General features: G+C 33.1%; 1 protein-coding gene across 1 annotated transcript in view; it reads right to left on the bottom strand.

Annotated features, from left to right (window-relative positions):
* Positions 1-3,628: 3,628 nt before the first annotated feature.
* PCTP (phosphatidylcholine transfer protein) overlaps positions 3,629-8,380 on the bottom strand; it is a 148,670-nt gene continuing 143,918 nt past the window's right edge. Inside the window, exon 7 of the mRNA XM_055256325.2 lies at positions 3,629-4,079. The gene's annotated coding sequence lies outside the window, so the exon portion shown is untranslated. The remainder of the gene's footprint in view (positions 4,080-8,380) is intronic.

Genomic DNA, 8,380 nt, shown 5'->3' with positions numbered 1-8,380 from the left:
GTCATCACCACAGATAGACGTTGCAGGTATTACGAAATAATAAAAGGATATTAACAACTTTATATAAGTAAACTTGAGAGTTTCAGTCAAATTGACACCTTTCTAGAAATCCCCAAAACTGAAATGAGAAGAAATAAATATTAATAATTTCATATATATTAATTAAATTGATCTATAATTTAAATTCTTTCTACTAAATAATCTCAAGGACTAGAAGGCTTTCACAGTGATTTCTCCCTAACATTTAAGGAAGAAACACCACCAATTTCTCACACACTCTTCCAGAGATTAGGGGAGGAAATGTTTAGAATTGGGGAGGGGAATATTCTCATCTCAAATTATTAGGTCAGCATAACTTGATATTAAAATATGACAAGGGCATTACAAAAAAGGCAATTTAAAGGTTAACAGGCTAATGAACATAGATGTAAAAATTTTAAAAACATTAGTCTAAATATTAACAATTAGAATTCAGTGGTATATAAAATGATAATATAATCAAATGAGAGCTTATTCCACGAATGCAAGTCAAGCAGGTGTATATTGAGACAATAATATTGTATAACAAACTACCCTCAATCTCAATTGTTCAAAGCCATAACCATTCGTTTCAACTTCAAGTCTGTAGGTGGGCTTTTTAGTTTTCTGGACTTGGCTGGCTTCTTCAAATATCTAAAGACAGCTGAGGGGAGTATAGATTGGCTTAAAAAAAAGAAAGACTGAAGAAACTGTTTGGAAGTATCCACTAATGCTGAACACATGCATATCTATGAACTATGAACTAGCAATTCTACACCTAAGAAATGCACATCTACACCTAAGAAATGCTCTCAAAAAATCTACAATATTGTTCATTCATAGCCGTGCTATTTGTAACAGCTACAACATAAAAATTATCAAAATATCCATCTAGAGTAGGATTAATACATTATGGCATATTGATAGAAGAGAATTCTATTTAACAATAAAATAGTTGCTATAAGCAACTGCTATGGTCTAAATGTTTGTGTGTCTGCAAAAGTCATATGTTGTAAACCTAACCTCAGAGGTGATAATATTAGGAAATGAGGACTTAAAAAGGTGATTAGGACAGGAGGCTTCTACCCTCATAAATAGGATTAGTGGCCTTACAAAAGAAGCCCCAGAGATCTGCCTTCTCCCTTCCACCTTATGTGGACGTAGCTAGCAGGTGTCATCTATAACCAGAAATGGACCCTCACCAGCCACTGGATCTGCTGGTGCCCTGATATTGGACTCCCTAGGCTCCAGAACTGTGAGCAGTAAATTTCTGTTTCTTATAAGCCACTGAGTTTATGGTATTTTGTTATAGTAGCTCAAAAGGACTAAGACAGCAACAAAACCTACTATTAAACAAACCAAACCAGACGCCCCCAAAAGAAGTATCACATTATTTATATTAAATTTAAAAATACGAAAACCCACTCCATGCATTTAGAAGTCAGGTTAGTGACTCCCCACCCCCACCTGGAAAACTGTGACTGGAAAGAAATGCAAGGAAGACTTGGGACTTACAGTATCCTGTTTCTTCATCTGGGGCCTGGTTACGTGGACATGTTCAATGTATGAAATTTTGAGTTATGCACTGAGGTGTGCCTTTCTGTGACTATGCTATGCCTCAATTTTTAAAAGGTAATTTTATGATTCAAGATATATGGAAAATATAGAATATGTAAATATAAAATATAGAAAGCATAGAAAAGTCATACAGTGAAGAAAAAATGTCATTAGGGATTGAATGACAGATCACTGAATGAGGGAAGATACTTTATACACACACACACACATATAAAAATATATATCATATATTATGTATGTATACTTACATATGTGTATATATATTTCTGGGTGAATATACATATTCATACATATACAAACATGTATAACATATATACATACCTATGTATGTTTTACACATATATAACATGCCATATGTAACATACATATACATATATAACAAGTATATGTTAAATATTTGGGTCTAGAATATACAAAGAAAAGGTAAATACAGACAACCCTTCCTTCAAATAAACCAAAGACTTGAACACCCCTTACAAAAGATGAGGAAATCCAAATTCCAAAAAACTTAATTTTAAAAGATATTCAGCTTCATTAGTCACCAGAAAAATATGTATTACAACTACCAAGAGCCTATACTACACATAAAGAATGGCTATAATGAAAATTATTGTCAATACCAGAAGACAGCATTGTTGTGGAGCAATAGGACTGTGTATGCGCTGCTGGTAGAAATAGAGATTGGTGTAAAAGTTTGAAATAATGTGTAGTACTAGGAATACTGTGTGGTACTGTGCAGACCCTAGGAACAGCAATTCCGCTTGTAGCTATATGTCAAACCAAAATGTTCTGTTTGCATATATTCTCCAACATGTATAGGAATGTTCATAGGAAAACTATTTGTATTAGCCAAGAACTGAGAAGAAAAAGTCTATTAATAGTAGAGAAAATAATCTATGGTATATTCTAATAATAAAATATAGAATTAGGAGAAGGAACAAACTATTGCCTTACAAAAAAACACAGAAACATTTAAGTAGCACCATATTGAGGAAAATTATATATTTTGCACTATTCTATTTATACGAAGTTCAGAAAACAGATACAACTAAGTAGTGTTGAAAGTGTAGATAAATGGTGGTCACCTTTGTAGGAAGGTTTGCTGAGGGGGAGCATGATGGGGCCTCTGGGGTGCTGGCTACATAGGTGTGTTCTTCATGCTGTACACCTATGCTGTGTGCAATTTCCTGTGTATAGCTTATGTTTCAAGAAGTTGTTTCAAGTCAATACTTGTGTAGGACAGAAAACCACCATAAGCAAAATTAAAAGACAAGCCATGAACTGAAAGATAATATTAATACATATAATATATGTTAATGTTGTTATATTTACAATATATGTTATAATATGTAACATATAAATATACATATGTTTTATATGTTAAAATATGCATGTTATAAATTTGTTATAATTTAAATGTTATGTTGACTATTAACATATTACATGTTAATATATGTGTAACAGATAACACATAACATATAAAATATGCTATATATAATATATTATAATATAAATATATTTTAATATATGTGTAATATATAACATGTAACTATAAATATGTTATATTTATAGCATGTTATAAATATGTGTTATGTAAGTAACATATATGTTTTATATAAATAAATAACATGTTACATAAACATGTGTGTTATATACATAAGTTTCTATAACTAGATATATGTTATATTTAAAATATAAATTCATATGTTAATATATTATAAACAGACCTATGACATATAAACATAACCAATAATAAAAAGACAACTATTCTTTTAAAAATGTGACAAATATGTAAACAGTTAATTTGCAGGTGGTAATTGAAGGGACCAAAATCATTAAAACGTATTACACCTCCCCAGTTATCAGGGAAATGTAAATTAATACCAAAATGGGATACCTTTCTATGTTTATCAGATTTGCATTAATCTGACAATGCCAGTAAATGCTGAATGAAGTCGCGGATCCATGAGAAGTTTTATAAATTCTAGTGTCTTAGCCCAGGCTGCTAACAAAATACCTTAGACTAGGTGACTTAAACCACAGACATTTATTTCTCACAGTTTTGGAGGCTGGGCGGTCCAAGATGAAGGTGCCAGCAGATTCTGTTCTTGGTAAGGGCCCTCTTGCTGGCTTGCAGACAGCTGCCATCTCTCTGTGTGCTCACATGACCTCTTCTTTGTGTGCATGCTGACAGAGAGAGCTCTCATTTCACTTCCTCTTCTTATAAGGACACTAATCCCATCATAAACGCTCCACCCTTGTGATCTAGTCTAAACCTAATTACTTCCCAATGGTCCCACCTCCAGATACCATCATACTAGGGATTGAGGCTTCAACATATGAGTTTGAGGAGGGCATAGATATTCAGCCCATTATGGCTGGTTGGAGAATAAATTAGTACAATCACTTGGAGGAGAAGATCTGCAGAGCTGTTTATTCAACATTTTCACTCCTAGATGAATTCTCTAGAGAAATACTCAAACCTGGGTAGAAGAAAACATAAAATGATATTAAAAACACTAGGAATGAGTGATTAGAAATGACCAAAATATTCATCAACAGGAGAACATATAAATTAATTATTGTACAGTAAAATCTCTCTAAAACACAATAAATGAGGTTCAAACATTCAGCCAGGTAAGATAAGGATTTTAGTTATGAGATCTTGCAGGTCTTGGGTCTCACTATCTGTGGTTTGGCAGTACTTGGTGAAGTTGTATAACCCAGCTTAAATATCAGTGGGAGAGTTTCTTGGCCTTATATTTGGAATAAAATTCCAGGAGAGTGGTTACAGTATGAAGACTTTTCCAGTTCATTGTCACCTCCTTTTGTTTGAGGGTTATATTCAGTGAAATTATGCTGAAAGGATACTGGAGATAAGAAGACATACTCTTGTCTTATTCTTCAAAGGTAAATTCCATTGCACTTGAATTTCACACTTATTCTGAGATTCTAGTATATATTACTTCAACAGAATAGTATATAACACTTAAAATGCATGAACTGGAGCTACAAATGTCAAAATGGAAATATCTCAAAAATATAAAGTTGAGTAAAAAAATAAATTGCAAAACAATAAGTAGAGTCTGATAAAATTTGATTCAATTCAAATTCCAAAACTTGTAGAATTATATTGTATTTTTTGATATCTATGTAATATAAGTCAAAAACAGTAATGTAGTGACACACAGCAGCTTCAGGATTGTAGCTACCTCTGGATAGTACATACAGTGATTTTCAATTGTGGTTGTTCCATTTTACCTCTTTAAAAAAACCGGAAGCCAATATGGCAGAATATTAAGGTTTTTTGATTCAGATGATAAATATATGTGGGTTTGTTATATCATTTCATTTAGTATGGTTAAAATATTTTGAAATTAAAAACATAGTCAGAAAAAAAATAAATCCATTGCTTTGACCCAATAAGTCCCTTCATCTTATGAAGAAAACTGAGACCCAAGGATGTATAGAGTTTCCCCACAGCCTGTATTTTATTTTCTGTCACTCTTTGAGAAGGGAGGTTTCCATTATTATTTGTGAGCCAAGTAATTAAAGTTTAGACATAATATGTTAGATTATCCTCCTTTAAAAAGAAAAGAAAAGAAAGCTGAATGTAGTAGAATAAACTCTGCAGTGTGGTTGGCCTCCAGTATTACCCAATATCATCCAATACAATGTGCTAGCTGAGAGCTTGAGTGGGTCACCTTACAGACAACCTCCATAGTCCATTTCAGCTCATCTGAAAGCTCTGTTTTAGAAATATTCTAAGAAATCTTTAACTCTCTGAAACTGTCTGTGAAATGTTCTGAATCTCCTGGAGAAAGGGTCTATCTATAGCACTGATAAGATTCTCAAAGTCATTTATGCTTCAGTAACGACTAAGATGACTATGTCAAACAAACTTTCATCACTCTACACATAATCAGACTTTTAAGAAAAAATAGGATCTAAGAGCCTTTTTGGCATCAATGGCCAGAGCTCCTTCCCCTTGCCCTAGTCCATTTTCATAAAATGACAATGCTTTTTCACATGAGTGATAGTTTGGATAGTTGAGAAGATATTGGTTTCCAAATCTAGTCAATCATTAGAATCACCTGAGAGCTTTTAAAATAATTTATCTAGGAAACCTGAATCAGCAGAGTGAGAGACATGGTTCGTATTAAAAAGCAACAATCCTCCGCTTCTGTAGGTGGGTTTTAGAATCACTAAATTAGAATATGATGCTAATCAGACCAGTTTGATCCAATAGGATCAATGAATTTCATATGGAGAAAAATCTCTGACCAATGATAACAAATTATATCTTTAAAAGCTTTTCTACCATTAAATGATTTTTTTATAGAGGAGAAAAATAAACAGAGGACTAAGTATAAAGTAAAAGTGGGTGAATATAAGTCATTTTTCTCCTACTGAGAAGATAACTGAGACCTACGTGCCATAGAAAGTATATGACAGAATCATCATCCCATAAAAAGCCCACAGGAGTTGGTTGGATCTTCGTAGATCTTTGCATAAATGCTAGGATGGGAATTAGTATGCAAAGTATAACTGCAGTTTATAAGCCTTATGCAAACTTTGTGAAACTGGAAAAGAATCTCCAAAAATGTATGATGTCTTGTAATACAAATGTCCTAACCCAATTTCACTGATAAACTAAAAATACAGAATGTTTAAGCAAAGTATATATCATGTCATATATATGCATTTTAAGAGCAGCTACCATTTATTGTTATTCCTTATAAGAAAAGCAGTTTAATAAGTTTTAGGTGCTTGTATAATCTTTTGAAAATCAACACTCCTATTAAATAAAAACTATTCATTATCTCTTATTGTATAGATGAGAAAACAAACTGATGTATTAGAGTGATATAACTTGATTAAGATTACCAACTAATTATTATCTATATAATTCCAGAGTCAGATTGCTTTATGACTTTCATAGGCCCTAGGTACATTTGCCTTTGAGGGTCCCTTTCTCAATAAAAGATACAAAAAGTTACATTTTATGACCAAATTGGTATAAAAATGAGTCCAATTTAGGCCACATTATATTCAATTTTGAATGGTTTTTCTGCATGATTTGACATGATCGTCAAGTCTTACTTATTTAAACTGTTTATGTATAAACTAATAAATATAAACTTTAGTTAATATAAACCAAAATCCACTGTAATATGTCAAATTATATTGATAATTTTTTTGAATACAAAACCAGTCTTTGTATTCCTGGAATAAACTCTTCTTGGTTGTGGTATACTTTTATATGGATGAATGCAATTTGCTAAAATTTTTTGAATTTTTGAATCCAGGATAATGAGAAATATTGGTCTATAGTTTTGTTTTTTTGGCATTGATCTATGTCTATGTTTGGTCTTAGTGTTAGGGTAATGTTCGTCTTATAAAATGAATTGAATATTTCCTCTCCTTTTATTATTTGGAAGATATTGTGTAGAATTAGTGCTGTTTTTTATTTCTATTTATTTATTTAATTTTGAGACAGAGTTTTGCTCTTGTTGCCCAGGCTGGAGTGCAGTGGCACAATCTGAGCTCACTGCAACCTCCACCTCCTGGGTTCAAGCGATTCCCCTGCCTCAGCCTCCTGAGTAGCTGGGATTACAGGTGCCCGCCACCACCCCCAGTCATTTTTTTTGTATTTTTAGTAGAGATGGGGTTTCACCATGTTGGCCAGACTTGTTTCAAACTCCTGACCTCAGGTGTTCTACCCACCTCAGCCTCCCAAAGTGCTGGAATTATAGGCATGAGCCACCGAACCTGACCCTAGTGCTATTTTTTAAATGTTTGGTAGAATTTGTCAGTAAAACCATCTGGAGCCAGAGATTTCCTTTTCAGCCATCTAATATGTATTTATTTTATCTACTGTATTTTTTAGCTGCAGAATTTCTATTTTGGCTCTTTTTTTAATACTTTCCAAACCTCTCTTGAGATCTTTGCCTATTCATTTACTTTTTCATCTTTTCCTATACATCCTAAAACATTATTATAATAATATGTAACTCCTTGTCTGCTTGTTGCAACATCTAGTTCATCTGTGTTTTTGTTGAATTATTTTTTGATGATAGATATTATTTTCTAGCTTGTTCACATCTAATAGTATTTTATTGTATTAAATTGTGCATGGAATTACAATGAAGACTGAGTTATAGCACTATTTTGTTTGATTTATTCCAGTAAGTATGAACTCTTTTCCATGTGTGATAGCTAAATTGAGAGAGTGATCATTTACATTTTATTATGAGATAAGTTAATTTGGGATTGGACCCCAGCATTATAAAGTCAAATACATTTCTGGTTAGCGCAATTCCCAACTTCCAGTTCTGTTGCTGTAGGCACTGATGATTCTGGGTTTGCCTCTCATTATCAGTGTTTTATCCTGAAGCCAGTAAGGGGTTGGGCCACAGTTATCACCTTTGGATTGAATGGGTTAAGGCCAGTTTCCAAGCCTAAAGAATGCTTCAGAATGAATAAGTTCTTTCTTGGTTTTGGTCCTGCCTTCACTGCCAGTTCACAGCAAAACTGTGGAGGGGGTAAGTATTAGAAAGAATAATTATTCAAGCAAATTATTAGTGCATGAGGAGTTTTTCTGAATCTAATCTGTCCCATCTGCTCTCATGATTGCCATTAGTTCCACAGGTTCCTCTGGACCTAGTAAGGGTAAAACTTTCTTCTCCCTCTGCCTGTATACAAACCCAACCAATTACCCTCCTCCCAGAAGATGCCACTAGCTACTTCTCACCTATGAGGTACTATCTCTCACTGTAAGTTA

Source organism: Symphalangus syndactylus, chromosome 20 (genome assembly GCF_028878055.3).
Source record: "Symphalangus syndactylus isolate Jambi chromosome 20, NHGRI_mSymSyn1-v2.1_pri, whole genome shotgun sequence".
In the NCBI taxonomy this organism is placed as follows: domain Eukaryota; kingdom Metazoa; phylum Chordata; class Mammalia; order Primates; family Hylobatidae; genus Symphalangus; species Symphalangus syndactylus.
Note: the sequence above shows the minus strand (reverse complement) of the source record. Positions and strands in the feature narration are given on the sequence as shown.